Consider the following 14,612-nt stretch of genomic DNA (forward strand, 5'->3'; position numbering starts at 1 on the left):
GATAGGAGGGTGATCACGCGGTTCTTCAGAGAAGAAGACTTAGTGTGGAAAAGGACAATGCATGTAGGGGAGGTAACCAAGTTAGCACCTCAGTGGGACGGGTCATATAAAATTGTTAAAAAGTTAGCATCAGGTGCCTACTACATGCAAGATGACTAGGGTAGGAGGCTAGATCGTCCTTGAAGTGCTAACTACCTCCATCCCTATCGTACTTAAGTGGACCACTCCTCTGTAAGACTTGAGATCAAGATGATATGACTGACCAAGAATGAAATGCCCGATCGGAATAACTAGATCTAGAATACTCATGAATCTTTAAGATCCGCTCAAGTCCCCATGCTAGTGTTAAATGACTCGAGCTTCACTGAATAAGGACTAAGGAAAAAAACATAAAACCTAAAGAGGAAGTAGTAGCAGGGACAGGGAAAATTAAATTAACTTTTATAAGTACAATGGGCAAGATGTTCATGTACAATAAGAAGGGTTATTTAAACTCTGAGAATACATCATCAAGCATCTCTCTGAGGATCCGACGATGATCCAAGAAGTCCTCAGGAGGATCGGGAGATAGATACCCTCCCTTCTTGAGTTGTTGGAGTGTTCCTACCACCCTGTAAGCCACAGATCTGACGAAACAATCCCCCACTTGCGAGCCAAACTCCAGAGGGCATAAATATTCTTCCTGGCTCGCCTATAGACGATCGTTCTCCCCCACCTTATAAGTCTCTAAGGCAATAACGGAGATAGATAAGGCAAACTGAGCCTGAGACAACTCTGTCTGCAAAGAGCCCAGCTCCATTGCCTGAGACTCCAGATCCCTTCGCTGGTCCATAAGAAGCATGTCCTTGGATTGCAGCTCTTGAGTCAAGCGATCTGTCTCTTGCTTATGCATGAGCCTTAAGTCCTCCAGAGTTGTAGTACATTGAGTCAGTTCTAACTGAGCCTCTTGACACTTGGACTCGGATGACTGTAGGAGAGCTTCAAGCATATTCTTGTCATCTCAAAGACGACCGATCTCTAGTTGGGCCTCTCCTAAGGTTTGTTCCCATGAGGCGTTCACCTTCCTTAAGGTCGCCACCTCTGCCTTTAGTTGGGACACAACTGAGGCAAGGTCGGATAATTGAGATTCTAGGTCAGCCACACTATCCTTTAAAATTTTATTTTGTTGATATTAGAAGGAGAACATCTGACTCAATACTATGGCACCAATCATAACCTCTTTGTAAGTTACTGTATAGCTAGCACGTGGTAGTTAGAGTAAATAGAAGCTAAGAGAGTGGGACTCAGCTAGTCGGAGTAGGCATATAGTGATCTAGTTGAGCGAGCAGGGGGGAGTATGCATTTGCTGCAAACTCCCCTCCCAATGAGTCGCTAATTGTCCCCTCAGTGTGAGGCGGCTAGTCTTGGCATTTGATTGATGGCGCAAGCCCCATTCTGATAGATTAGTGGCTCAATAACGGTTATAGCTAGAGGGTCGCGATTGTGACGGTCAAGCAGCGATCTCGCGGGGTGAGGATGCGTAGAGGCAGATGGTCGCGAGGAGGAAGGCACAGCCTGGGTAGTGGGGATAGCTTGAGACGCTGGCATATAAGGCCTTCCTATAGAGGAAGAAGGCCTGGGCGGGGCATTCGGTGTAGCCTGGGACGTTGGCACAGAGGGCAGCTCTGTAGCAGTTTCTTCTTTAACGACCAAAGTCTTCCCTCGTTCAGCTCCAGTCCTGGCTCTGGGTGGCATAACAAGGTCGCTCGAGAGTTATGGATCGGGAACGGAAGTGGAGGCTGGTTAGGATGCTGGAGTAGCAGTCTGGGCCTCAGATACTAGACTGGGTCCCATAGGTCGGCGTCTGGTCCGTCGTGAAAGTAGCTGCTCATCTGAATTTGACTCCTTTGGTGAAGTTCGGGGCCAACGAGTAGGAGGCATGGGAGGAGCATGCCTTGAAGGCTCAGGAGCGAAGCGAATGTGCGAGGTTGCTTGGGTGGTCGGACAGGGAGTAGTTGAGGCAGTTGCCCCTATGGGAAGGGGAGCAGAATGCGAGAGACCCCTCCTATCTAGTATTATGCGTCCCCGGCGGTTTATTTCCAAATCACTCAGGGGAAGAGGCATGATCGGGGATGGTCGAGCTGGAGTATTTGCTGCAAGAAGAGCACGAAAATCAAAGTGGGATGACAAAGGCAAGTCAGGGTAGGGTAGGCCTTACCTAACGAATGTGGTAGCTCTGAAGAGATGTGGCTCAGTCTGAATAGAGACAATACGTCCTCTATTAGCAGCATGAGCAGGTCTAAGCACCAACCTACTAGTTGCGCGGAGGCCTTCATAAAGTTAGAGTCTGTCTGAAAATCCCCTAGATATGGAGTCGGAGGAAGAGATGATCGCCGTTGGGTAGGCCACTCCACGACCAGGGGGAAACGCAGGAAAAAATATTTCTCTTTCCATTCCAAGTCTGAGGATGGGAGGGGAACAAAGAAGGTAGTTCAAGTATGGGTCTGGAGACGGAAAAATCCCTCACTATGACGACGAGGGGTAAAGAAGCAGTGGAATAGACGGGGAGTCCAGGGTATTTCACACACTTCACAGAGTAGGAGAACACACATAAGATCCTCATGGAATTGGGAGTGAATTGACAAAGAAGAATTCGGAAGTACCGACTCACTTCAGAGAAGAAAAGGTGGATGGGAAGACGGAGGTCGGTGACAAACTACTCTTTGAAAAAGGTCACATATCCTGCCGGAGGGGAAAAGACCCTGTGAACCTCAGAAGGTATGATGATATGCATGGCCATGAGGATTTCATATGAGAAGCGAAGATCGTCCAGATCCACGCCGGTGAAGGTTGAAACTCCGAGAGAGTAGGTAGGCATAGGGGAATCCAAAAGAGGGTGCAAACACGAAGCACAAGGGTCAGAGCACAGCAGGTACCAGAAACAAGAGGAAGGCTTACTTTGGAGATGAAAAGTTCAGTGAAACGGAAGGGGAAGGATATTTATAGCTATCAAGGGGGGCACAGAGGGTCTCGTCATCAGCGCCCATCAAACAGTCGGTGCCTAAGGTAGCTGGTGTCATCCATAGATTTAAAAGCAATGATGGTCATAGGATCATTCTAGAAAACGGCACCAAGGGGGCATGTCGGAAAAAGCGGAGGTGAGGGACACGAGGGGGATAAAGGTTTATTGTGGCTTTGGGAGTAGGCGATGCTACAATAGCTCCTCCTCGGTCCTGTAAGGAGACTCTGAAATATCGTGGCTCATGACTAGGCGAGTAGCAAGATCACACAAAACTCGGTCGGGAACCCTAGAGTAGGTTGGTCAGGCAAAGCGATTGATCGGGTAGCCACATCAATAAACCCGGTCGGGACATTTGATTGGCCGGTCAGGATAAATGCCCGGTCAGGTAAAGGGACTTGCCTGATGGCATGTCTTGATGCCTACATAGATGTTAAGTTAACTAAACACCTGCAAGAGGAAAAGTCACTTAACAAGCTACTTGAACATATCAAATGGAAAGTAGTAAGTGAACAATACATTGCACAAGGGTAGTCCACCTAGACACATGCCTTTCATAATTTTCAAATCAAGATTACAGAAGGAGGAGAAGTCTTACATCCTTGGAAGAGAAGGGTACAAGATAAGCACAAGTTAATCATCAAAAGAGGGAAGGCTTCATCAGGAAGCTCTCGGAGAAGGCGAGCGTGGTCCAAGAAGTCATCAGGAGGGGATGACTGGAGGTAACCTTTCTCACAGAGCTGCAATAGGGCCCCCACACCACCATAACAAATCATCCGATCAATGAGACTGCCTATCTTAGCTCCAAATTCTTGGGAAGTAAGGAAGGTGGCCTTGTAAGCTTGTAGGCGAGCAGCCTCGCCGGCTTGATAGTCTTTCAGCTCGCCCTTGACCTTGTCTGCATCAACTCGGACCGCAGCTAGCTCTTGATGTGCAATGGTGGCCTCGTCTCGGGCCTTTGAGAGGTCCGCCTGAAGAGACTTGAGGGTAGCCTTGGCTACCTCCCACTGCTTCTGAAAGGCAGCCTCCCGATCAGTGCTTGCAGATAGATCTGCCTTTTAGGCCGCCAGATCTCTCTAAAGCAGTGTGGGCCTTGTTAAGCTCCCACAGCCACGAAGAAAGGGTGGTCACCTCAGCTTCATTCTCTTCTAGATCGGCCAAGACCTGGGCACGCCTCAGACCCTTAGACTTAAGCTTGGATTCACTCGTCTTCAGGGCAATCTGAAAGGTTTGTACTTTCTCTGACTCCACCTGAGCCATGCCCCTGGTGACTTGGGCCTTCTCCTCGGCAGTCTGAAGATAGGACTGCATTGGGTTATCAAGGGTGGTCAGATCCAAAGCACAGCTGGCGGTCGTGGGAGATTTCAGCTCCTGGAGGCGAGCCCTCAAAGACTCGTTCTCTTGCTGCAGACCATCCACGTATTGCGATATGCTAAGACCCAGGGCACAAGTCTATCAAGAGTAGAAGAGGATTAACATTATCTCAAGATATGGAAAGTGTAGGATCAAAAAGAATTTAGATATCTCCACAATGGTATGATATTATCCACTTTGGGCCTAGGCCCTAATGACTTTGCTCTTGGGCTCTACCCAAAAGGCCTCATGCTAATGGAGATATATTTTCTCTTATAAACTCATGATCTTTCCTAGATGTTTTCAATGTGGGACTATGTTTGTAACCTTGCAACCCCAACAATCCCCCCCCCTCAAACAAAGGACCACGGGCTTCCCACGTCCGATCCTCGACCCACCAGGTCTTCCTGCCCCTCGGTCCACCCGACCTACTAGGACTTCCTTGCCTAGCCGCAACTAGGACTTCCTGCCTGGTATCTGGTCCTCTTGATCCGAACATAGGAGCCCCCACTTTCTTTGTTTGAGGTCAATATTGTACCTATATGGCTCAATCAGACCATAGCTCTTGTGCACAGTCGACGGTTAAACCTTCTGGCAGTCCAGGCTCATATACCAATTGTAGGATCGAAAAAAATTTAGATATCTCCACAATGGTATGATATTATCTACTTTAGGCCTAAGCCCTCATGACTTTGTTCTTGAGCTCTACCCAAAAGGTCTCATGCCAATAGAGATATCTTTTCTCTTATAAACCCATGATCTTTCCTGTAACGACCCAATTTTCCCCATTAGGAGTCTTAAACATTCTTAAAAATATTTAAAAATATTTGAGAAAAATTCTAGAGATTTTAAGAAATTTTTAGAGTATTTTTATGAAATTTTTGGAGGTCGTTTGGTATTTTTACCAAAAGAAAGAAGTTGTGACAAAAAAAATGTCCAAGCCGAGGCTCGAACCGGCAGCCCCTGACCCAAGCAAAACCCGACTAACCAACTAGGCTAGCAGTTGTTACTTAATCAAATAAGGGTCAAATTGTACTTAAGTCGTAGTTAGGAAATCGAAATTAATTAAAATGAAAAAGGGCGCTTTGGGGGAATCGAACCAGCGACGGTTTGATTTGATCAAACGCTGCTAACCAGGGATCCAACGGGAATTTTGTAATAAGAAGGAAGCAAAATAGTCTTAAGCTGTAACAAAAGTATTAGGTTATAAAAGAGGTTAAGTTAAGAGAGGAAATTAATTCTCTCGATCCCTCTCCCCTTCTCTCGAGTTCGACGGCGCGGCTCTTCTCGGCGAAGACGCAGCGAGAAGCCCAGCGTCTCCGGTGGCCGGTGAGGACCTTTCCTGTGAGATCTTCACGTTCTCAAGACCCCTTCAGCGAGAGGAAGGTGTAGACACAAGAGATCGCCGAGAAAGCAAGACCACCCGAAACCCTAGAGCAGTTGAAGCCTTCTTCTTCGGCTGTAAGTCCAAGAAACCCAAGGTAAGACGCTACTCACCTGCAGTAGGATAGTTTCGGGTCCTTGTTCCTTTTTGTTTCAAATTTTCTGTGAAGATTGGGGTTTAGGGCTTACTGCCGTGAGTTGTTAAGGAAGAGGGAAAGGTTTTTTTTCCTTTGATTGGATTAGATTATGAACCTTGCTTATTCCTGTTTTCGAATTATACTGTGAAGTCTTGTTTAGCACAGCAATTCATTTCTTTTGAAATTTTTGTCGTGAGTTCAGAGGTTAGGCATATGAATTCGGTTTAGTTGAGTCTTTCCAAGTTGTAACATAGTTCTAGCATTCTGGATAAATAAGATGAGTTACTGGTTTATAGATTGCCCTGTATAGGTTCAAGTCGTGAATCAGTTTCATATAAGATGAGTTACTGGTTCTCAGCAAGCTTGATTTATTAGGTTTCAATTTAGTAAGCTTGATTCCTTTTGTTTTAATCCTGCAAGTTTTATTCCTTTTGTTACAAATTCAGCAGGTTAACTAATTTAGTTTTCTTTCAACAAGTTAGCTAAATTCAGTCATGATTTTCTGTGCTAATGCTGGGTACGAACAGCCATACATGGTGTAATTTGTAACTTAGTTTTTACTTGTTAACTCCATGAGCATGATTGGCTTTAAGATTAGTATTTTAACCTTGGATTTCCATGAGTTCCGAACAGGAACAGCTTCTGATCCTTCTAGCATGTAGTTTGTAGTTCTGTTGTTGATTTTGGAATTTTGGGTAGGGGCTTAATTAGACCTTTTTGTTATTAGTTCCTTAACATGCAGTTTATTAGTTCCATGTGGCTATTTTTCTCCCTGCTGCAATGAACAGAACAACCTTGAAGTTAGCATATCAAGCTTAGATTTCCTTGTTACCTTAATTAGCATCCTAGTTTTATTAGCATTTTCTGCAAGCACGAACAGCTCTTTTGGAGCTTAGAACAGCCCCTCTTGGAGCTTGTTGCAATCCGGATTTTAATGCCTTTGTTTTCCTTGCTTCGGTTTTTGTACAGCATTAGGGTGGTTTGAGATGTAAGAGTAGCAAGTGTTCCTTGTTGTTTTACTTCTGGATTTCCTTCCTGTACAACATTAGGATGGCCTGGAATTAATAAGTAGTTTAAGAAATTCTTCTGCATACATTATTCTTTGGTTCCTTGTAGGTTCTAGCATATAATTTTATTCATGTATAAACTTTAGATAACAGAAATTAGTTTGTAGTAGTACAGATTTTTCAATGAGTAATAGAGCAGATTTTTGTTATGTAGCATGCAGATTTTTGTTAGTTATAGTCTGCAAATTTATTTGTTTAAGCATTCACTCTTAGTATGTTCAAGTGTAAATTTCAGTTTATCTAAGCATTTCAAAGTTAGAATTTGTATGAGACATTGTTTTAGAGGTATTAACAAGTAAAGAAAGATAAAGAAAAGAAAGAAAAAGTCCAAGGCCTTAAGTAGATCCCAAAGTCAAGACTTTAGGGATTTTGGCACACAAGGTGCTAAAGAAAATGCCGAGACATTATATATTAGAAGTATTAAAAGATAACAAGTATTCTACTTTTATCAGTGGCACTGTACTGGACTCTCAGTTGTCCTTGGGTTGGGCTCCCATAGTCATCCCTAGGTTTAGATAACCTAGTATACAGGACTCTCAGTAGTCCTTGGGTTGGGCTCCCATAGTCGGTCCCTAGGTTCAGATAACCTAGTAAACCCTACTAGATTCGGGACCAGCTATCTCGGGTCTAGTTAGGGATGCGCGCATAGCAAGTACAGTTGCCAGGCCCAAGAAGAAGTTGATTATTATTTTGAAGTATTATAAGTATAAGTTTTTGAACAAACAAAATGAGTTTCACATAAGTATAAAAGTATAAAAGAATAAGTTTAAAACAAATGAATTAAGTTTCACTTTGATTTAGAATCAGTAAGTTTAGTTCCCTTTTATGCTAGCATGTTATTTAGATTAGTTTACTTTTCTTTGCTGTTAGAGGAGCATGAGTAGCTTTGCATGTTTAGCACTTCAGTATGTTTGTTTATTTACTAGTAGATGAGCATGAGTAGTTTTCCCTTTTGAGCATTCAGTTTTTAGTTTTCAGTGTATTCACATGCATATCGAGTTTTTGTGAGTTAGATAGCGCTTACTAAGCAAATTTTGCTTATAGATTACACTTCCTCTTACTGCAGATACAGGAAGGGAAAAGATATAGAAAGGAAGGCGACAAGGAGGTGTTCGAAGGATGTGTGATGCCAGGATTATGGAAGTCTTGGGACTAGGAAAGAAGTTTTAATTTTAGTTTCCGCATTTCAGTTATTGTACACATTTGAGTTGTATTTTAAGTTCATGTCATTTGAGATTATTCTGTTTAGATTGCATGTAGGATGAGTTCAGTTTAGTAAGTAGATATTGGTGTGTTTGATACTTATTTAACTGCGTGGTTGTTTGATAAATGTTTCAGCCGCCTGTGGCTGATGTATACTATGCTTGTATCTTGATTTATGGTCACCGGTACAAGGGAGACTCTGTCGAAATTTTTCGGTAGGGTTTCCATGTGATTTTTAATCATACCGGTTAAGTAGAGTTAGTAGTTAAGTAACGGTCATCCTTAGAGTGTAGTAGTAGTAAGAAGGGTGGTCGTTTACAGTTGGTATCAGAGCAGTTCTCATTCTCCAGCATCACACATCAGCACCATCCTTGCCGTCTTCAAGTAAGAAAGTATTTAATTTTTCTTTTATGCTTATTAATTGCGGTATAGAGTATCTGCTTATATGCGGTTAAGTATGAAGAAAATTCTTATTTTATTCTTTCTATGTTTAAATACATATGCTTAGGAAGAATATGTTGAAGCAATCCAAATGGTCCGCGGGACCATGTGTTTTGGTGTTTGGGCAAAGGGTTTAAGTTAGGTTTACCCTTGTTATTTGATATGTGTACTTGAGTTGTGCAGGACTGCAGGTGACACATGTGACTCAGGTTGACGGCTTCGGGTCCGGTGAAGGATGGAGCATCCGAGGGACCGTGGACAAGGCAGCGAGGACAAGAGCCGAGGGAAGCAACTTCGAGGCATACGCGAAGGATGGCATTGGGGACGAGCCGCGGGCTTGGATGCATCCGAGGGACGAGAGCCAAAGGAAGTAAGCTTGAAGGCAAGAGGTCAAGGCTGTAAAAGAAGAGTCAAGTGAGTCGTGAGGGTACGAGTGCATGAGAGATTGTACTCGGAGTAAAATCATAGTTTTAGGGTTTTACTGTAGCGGCACTGTAGCAGTTACTGTAGCGCACTGTAGCAGTTACTGTAGCAGTCGACTGGTGTATGGACCAGTCGACTGATGCACTGTAGCAGAGAGCCGTTGAGATAGCCGTTGGGCTGGCATCAGTCGACTGGTGCAAGGACCAGTCGACTGGTAACGGGCAAATCAGCAAGGCTGATTTACCCAAGCTCTATAAGAAGGAGCTTGGGATGGCCGGCCAACTTGACGAAATTAGACTTGGTTAAAGCCTAATTAGTAGTCACAAGAGTTCTCAAGTGCTTGTGTAATCCAAGAGGTCTTGGTGTGTTTGTGGTGAGGTTTCTCCACCCACAAGGAGCGACTTGAGATAGCCGGAAGTTGCCGGGGACTAATCCACCGACGGATAGGGATCGTCCACCTTACGGACAGCCGTGGAGTAGGAGCATCATCTCCGAACCACGTTACATCGACGTGTATTGGTTTGCTTGTTCTTTTCTTTGTCTTTAGCTTTCGTATTCGTAATTAGTATTTGTATTTCCGCTTGCGCACTAACGAATACGTAGGAAGCGAGTTATTGGGGGCGCCGTCCATTCAACCCCCTTTCTAGCCGGCCACCGATCCTCCAACAAGTGGTATCAGAGCGAGGACGCACTTCATTGGACTAACCGCCAAGAAGAGCAACGCATAAGAAGATGGCCGGGTTGATTGTCCCTCCAAAGTTCGAAGGAGGAAGCCTTGGGGACATCACCTATTGGATGATGAAGATGGAGACCTTCTTCAATACGGATTGGGACATAATGATGGTGGTCAAAGAGCCATTCAAAGTCCCAAAGGACAAGAAAGGAAAGAAGCTCCGAACACGACGTTGGACGGAAGAGCAAACCACACGATCGGAGGCAAATTCAAAGGTAATAGCAATTTTAATTGATTTATTGCCTCCTAATGTGATAAGTGGTGTAGGTAAATATGAGAACGCCCATGAATTGTGGAGCAAAGTGAAGAAATTTCCATGGGAGGAATTTTTGCCTACACAAGAAGAAGAAAGAAAATCCGAAGAAAGTGATGAAGTGGTCCAAGAGGAGAAGAAGGACCAATCGGATGTGGAGCCCAAGGAGATGGGCTTAGTAGCTCAAGAAGAGGAGGTGGAGAAAATGGAAGTTGAGTCATGCTCAACATCCGAGGAGGAGAAGGAAGATGAGACATCATCTACATCCTCAATAATTGAAGAAAATTCCAAGACAAGTGAAGAAGAAGAAGAAGAGGTCTTGGAAGTGGTTAATCTAGCAAGCACCTCCACCGAAGCAAAATCAAAAGCTCACATTGTGTGCTTCGGGTGCAATGAAAGGGGACACTACAAAAGTAGATGTCCTATGGGTAAGAAAGAGGTATCTCCTAAACCCATTCAAGTTAATTTAAACACTAACAAGGGTTGTAGGAGTGAAGAAGCCCAAAGGAGGAGATTGCGCATCATATGCTTCACGTGTGGAGAGAAGGGCCACTACCACACCAAATGCCCCAAAAAGGGAGAAATTAAGAAGCTAGCGCATCTAAAGAAATGGGAGAAGAAGGAGAGAAGCAAGTGTCAAGGGGGAGCTTCAAGGGTAAGGGAGGTATATCCTAACTTGAAGTTTAATTCAAATTCTTATGCTCCCATGCATGCTAGGAAAAATAATGATTATCATTATGTAGCAATGAAAAATTTTGGATTTAGATATCATGATAAGAATAGGGTTAATGTAGATCATAACCCTAGGAGACCTATACATGATAGACCTAGACACGTTAAATTCTCATTACCTAAGGAGAAGAAGGTAATGGAGAACCAAGGCATTAATCCCAAGAAGGGGAGACACATGCCTAGAAAGGGTAGGTCTAGGAATGTCCAATGTGGACAAGTTAATTCTAGGGTTAGAAACCTAGAAAGGGAAAATCAAGCTTTGAAGGCAAAGCTTGATCAATTAGACCAATTCCTTAAGAGATTCAATGTTGGATCTAAGGGATTAAGTATGGTGTTGGGTAGCCAAAAATCCAACAATGATAGATCGGGCTTGGGATACCGATCTAGTGTCTCTAAGGTTAAAAGAAGAACATGTGCTAGGGTGGCACATGATAAGGGCAAGGGAGAGTCATCTAAAGCCAATGAGAAGAAATATGCTAGGGTTGCATATGATTATGGCAAGGATGATGTGTCCAAGGTCAAGAAGATAAGGAGATCTTCTAAGGGACATCATTATGGTTTGGTCACAATAGATGAGTCACCTAGGGAGGTGACTAAGGTAAAGAGCTCTAGGGGGAGCTCCAAGAGTCAATTTGGGACCCATGGCCAATGGATCTCAGGTGGGTTCTACTTGGGGGTCTAGAGGAGCTATGGAGTGTGCCAAGTGGTTTAGAGACGGACTTGAGTCTCAAACCTAGGGAATTGGCACACATGGTTTGTGTTTCATGCAAGAAATATGACAATTGGGGTCATATTGCATGATAAATGGTTTTGGATGTATAGATGCCATATAAACCAATGCTAGGGATGCATTGTGGGTTGGTATGGGCAAATACATCAAGAGGAAGTCAAAACTAGGACTTTAGGTCAAGGTTCAATTGAACTTTTTAGCTAGTTTTGGATTTTGTGTCAATCTTGGGATTGGTGATAGATATATTTTGTAATATATTTTTCCCAAGTAGACACTAGTACAATAGACCTCTCCACAAAATTTGGGAATTTTTGGAGGTCTAGGGAATTTCTGGTGCATTTCTGAAGTTGGCCTGAAAAGATTGATTTTTGCAGAATTAAGGTACCAGTCGACTGGTGCAGATACCAGTCGACTGGTAACAGTGTTTTTGAGCACAGAATGCCTCTGTAAGCTCATTTTGTCGATACCAGTCGACTGGTGATGATACCAATCGACTGGTAACAGTAGATTTCGACCACAGAATGCTTCTGTAAGGTTCTGTCAAAGGGGGCAGTCGACTGGCACTTGGGGCAGTCGACTGATACCAGCTTGAAAGTGTTTTTCAGCACTGTTCTTGACCATGTCAACTCACTTAGATGTATGGGATCCAAGGGGGATTAATACATGAGTTTAGGGTCAGTTTGGATGAGAAATTTTCAACAATTGGGATATTGTTGGAGAATTTTTTGGATGTTAGGCAAAGGGGGAGAATTAAGGTTTAGTTGGGAAAACCTTTAGTGCCTTTGTGTAGGGGGAGCCTTGGGATAGGTTCTTAAAAAGCCCTGTGATAAAATCCTAGCTCAATGGGGAGCGTAGGTGTAGGGGGAGCCTTGTGATAGGTTCCAATGCATGTTTGCATTTTCATTCGGCGTTGTAAGTCCAAGTGTGTAGCCTTGGCATCGTAAGTCCATTTGTTTTAGCATATTGTTTTGCTATTTGTTTTCCCTAACTTAAACGTATTGCCAAACACCAAAAAGGGGGAGATTGTTGAAGCAATCCAAATGGTCCGCGGGACCATGTGTTTTGGTGTTTGGGCAAAGGGTTTAAGTTAGGTTTACCCTTGTTATTTGATATGTGTACTTGAGTTGTGCAGGACTGCAGGTGACACATGTGACTCAGGTTGACGGCTTCGGGTCCGGTGAAGGATGGAGCATCCGAGGGACCGTGGACAAGGCAGCGAGGACAAGAGCCGAGGGAAGCAACTTCGAGGCATACGCGAAGGATGGCATTGGGGACGAGCCGCAGGCTTGGATGCATCCGAGGGACGAGAGCCAAAGGAAGTAGGCTTGAAGGCAAGAGGTCAAGGCTGGAAAGAAGAGTCAAGTGAGTCGTGAGGGTACGAGTGCATGAGAGATTGTACTCGGGGAAAAATCCATGGGGGGCACTGTAGCAGTCAACAGGCACTGTAGCAGTCAACGACACTATAGCAGTTACTGTAACAGTCGACTGGTACATTGTAGTAGTCGACTGGTGCACTATAGCAGTCAACTGGTAGAGAGTCATTGAGAGAGCCGTTGGGCTAACACCAGTCGACTGGTAACGGTAAAACAGCAGGGTTGTTTTCTTCCAAGCTCTATAAGAAGGAGCTTGAGATGACCGGCCAAGGTGACAAAATTAGACTTTGTTAAAGCCTAATTAGTAGTCACAAGAGTTCTCAAGTGCTTGTGTAATTCAAGAGGTCTTGGTAAGTTTGTGGTGAGGTTTCTCCACCCACAAGGAGCGACATGAGATAGCCAGAGTTTGCCAGGGGCTAATCCACCGATGGATTGAGGGATCATTCACCTTACGGAGAGTCATGGAGTTAAAGCAAGTTATCTCCGAACCACGTTACATCGACGTGTATTGGTTTGCTTGTTCTTTTCTTTGTCTTTAGCTTTCGTATTCGTAATTAGTATTTGTATTTCCGCTTGCGCACTAACGAATACGTAGGAAGCGAGTTATTGGGGGCGCCGTCCATTCAACCCCCCTTCTAGCCGGCCACCGATCCTCCAACAGAATATAGATGATTTTAGTTTTGTTTCTCTCCTACATAATTAGATGTCAAGAAGAGGACGTCCCCGTACCGTTCGTACTGAGGGCCGAGCACAGGAAGACGAAGAACCCAGAATAGCTGAACCAAATCTCTCTGAAGTTGTTGCTCAACTCCAGAGGCAAGTGGCGGAGCAGCAACAAGTGATCTTCAATCTGATGGTGAATCAGCAGCCAGTCCCTCCCACTCCTCCAATTGTTAATGTGGAGACTCCAGTAGTGACTGAGGTTCCACCAGCCGCTCTGGAAGTTCCCACAGCACCTAGAAGACAAGAAGCCTACCTGATACAGTGGTTGAAGCTAAAGCTGTTAGTTAGAGCCCTAGAGTCAATCATTTGATGATTGTATGGACTCATGTATATCATATTCTTGTATATATATTAAGGCATTTGGTATTTGGTTATTATGCTTATTTGTATTAGTGCCAGATAAAATAAGTATAGTAACGTCCTTGAGTAGAAGGTTCTTACCTATATCAATCGATTGGTTGAATCGATAGTGAGATGATATAGGGAACACTACTCTAAATCATTCCTAGTCGAGTATTAACATTCAGGGACAATGTTAATACAATAAGACTAGCATGTAGGTCAGCTCGATGACTTGATCTCACAAGTCATGGATATAGAGATATCAAGCTGACACATGGGTATGCATTAGAGAATGTATACTGAATGACCCGCCATGAGAAAGTATCATGGATCGTTATATGAGTGTCATATACTTTCTCATGTGGCTATTAGTATGACTATTAGTCCTTTGACCTGAAGTCACCATGGATCCCTACATAAGGAGTTATGTACTTTGGTTTCGTCAAACGTCACCCGTAACAGGGTGGACTATAAAGACGATTACTGGGTATGTAACAAATTATGCAGAGGGATATGAGTGATGTAGATGGGATCTATCCCTCCCATATGACGGGAGAGACATCAATATTCTTGATAGAGTTAGACCACGAAGTGCATGGCCATGCCCAAATGAGTTAACATTAGATGTTGAGCTCATTTGATCGAGTGAGTCTACTTGGAGTTCAAGATTTAGATTGATTAGAGGATGACACGGTCTATGCCTCATATTGATCAATCTAGA

The sequence above is a fragment of the Zingiber officinale genome, chromosome 8A, assembly GCF_018446385.1.
Source record: "Zingiber officinale cultivar Zhangliang chromosome 8A, Zo_v1.1, whole genome shotgun sequence".
NCBI classification, from domain to species: domain Eukaryota; kingdom Viridiplantae; phylum Streptophyta; class Magnoliopsida; order Zingiberales; family Zingiberaceae; genus Zingiber; species Zingiber officinale.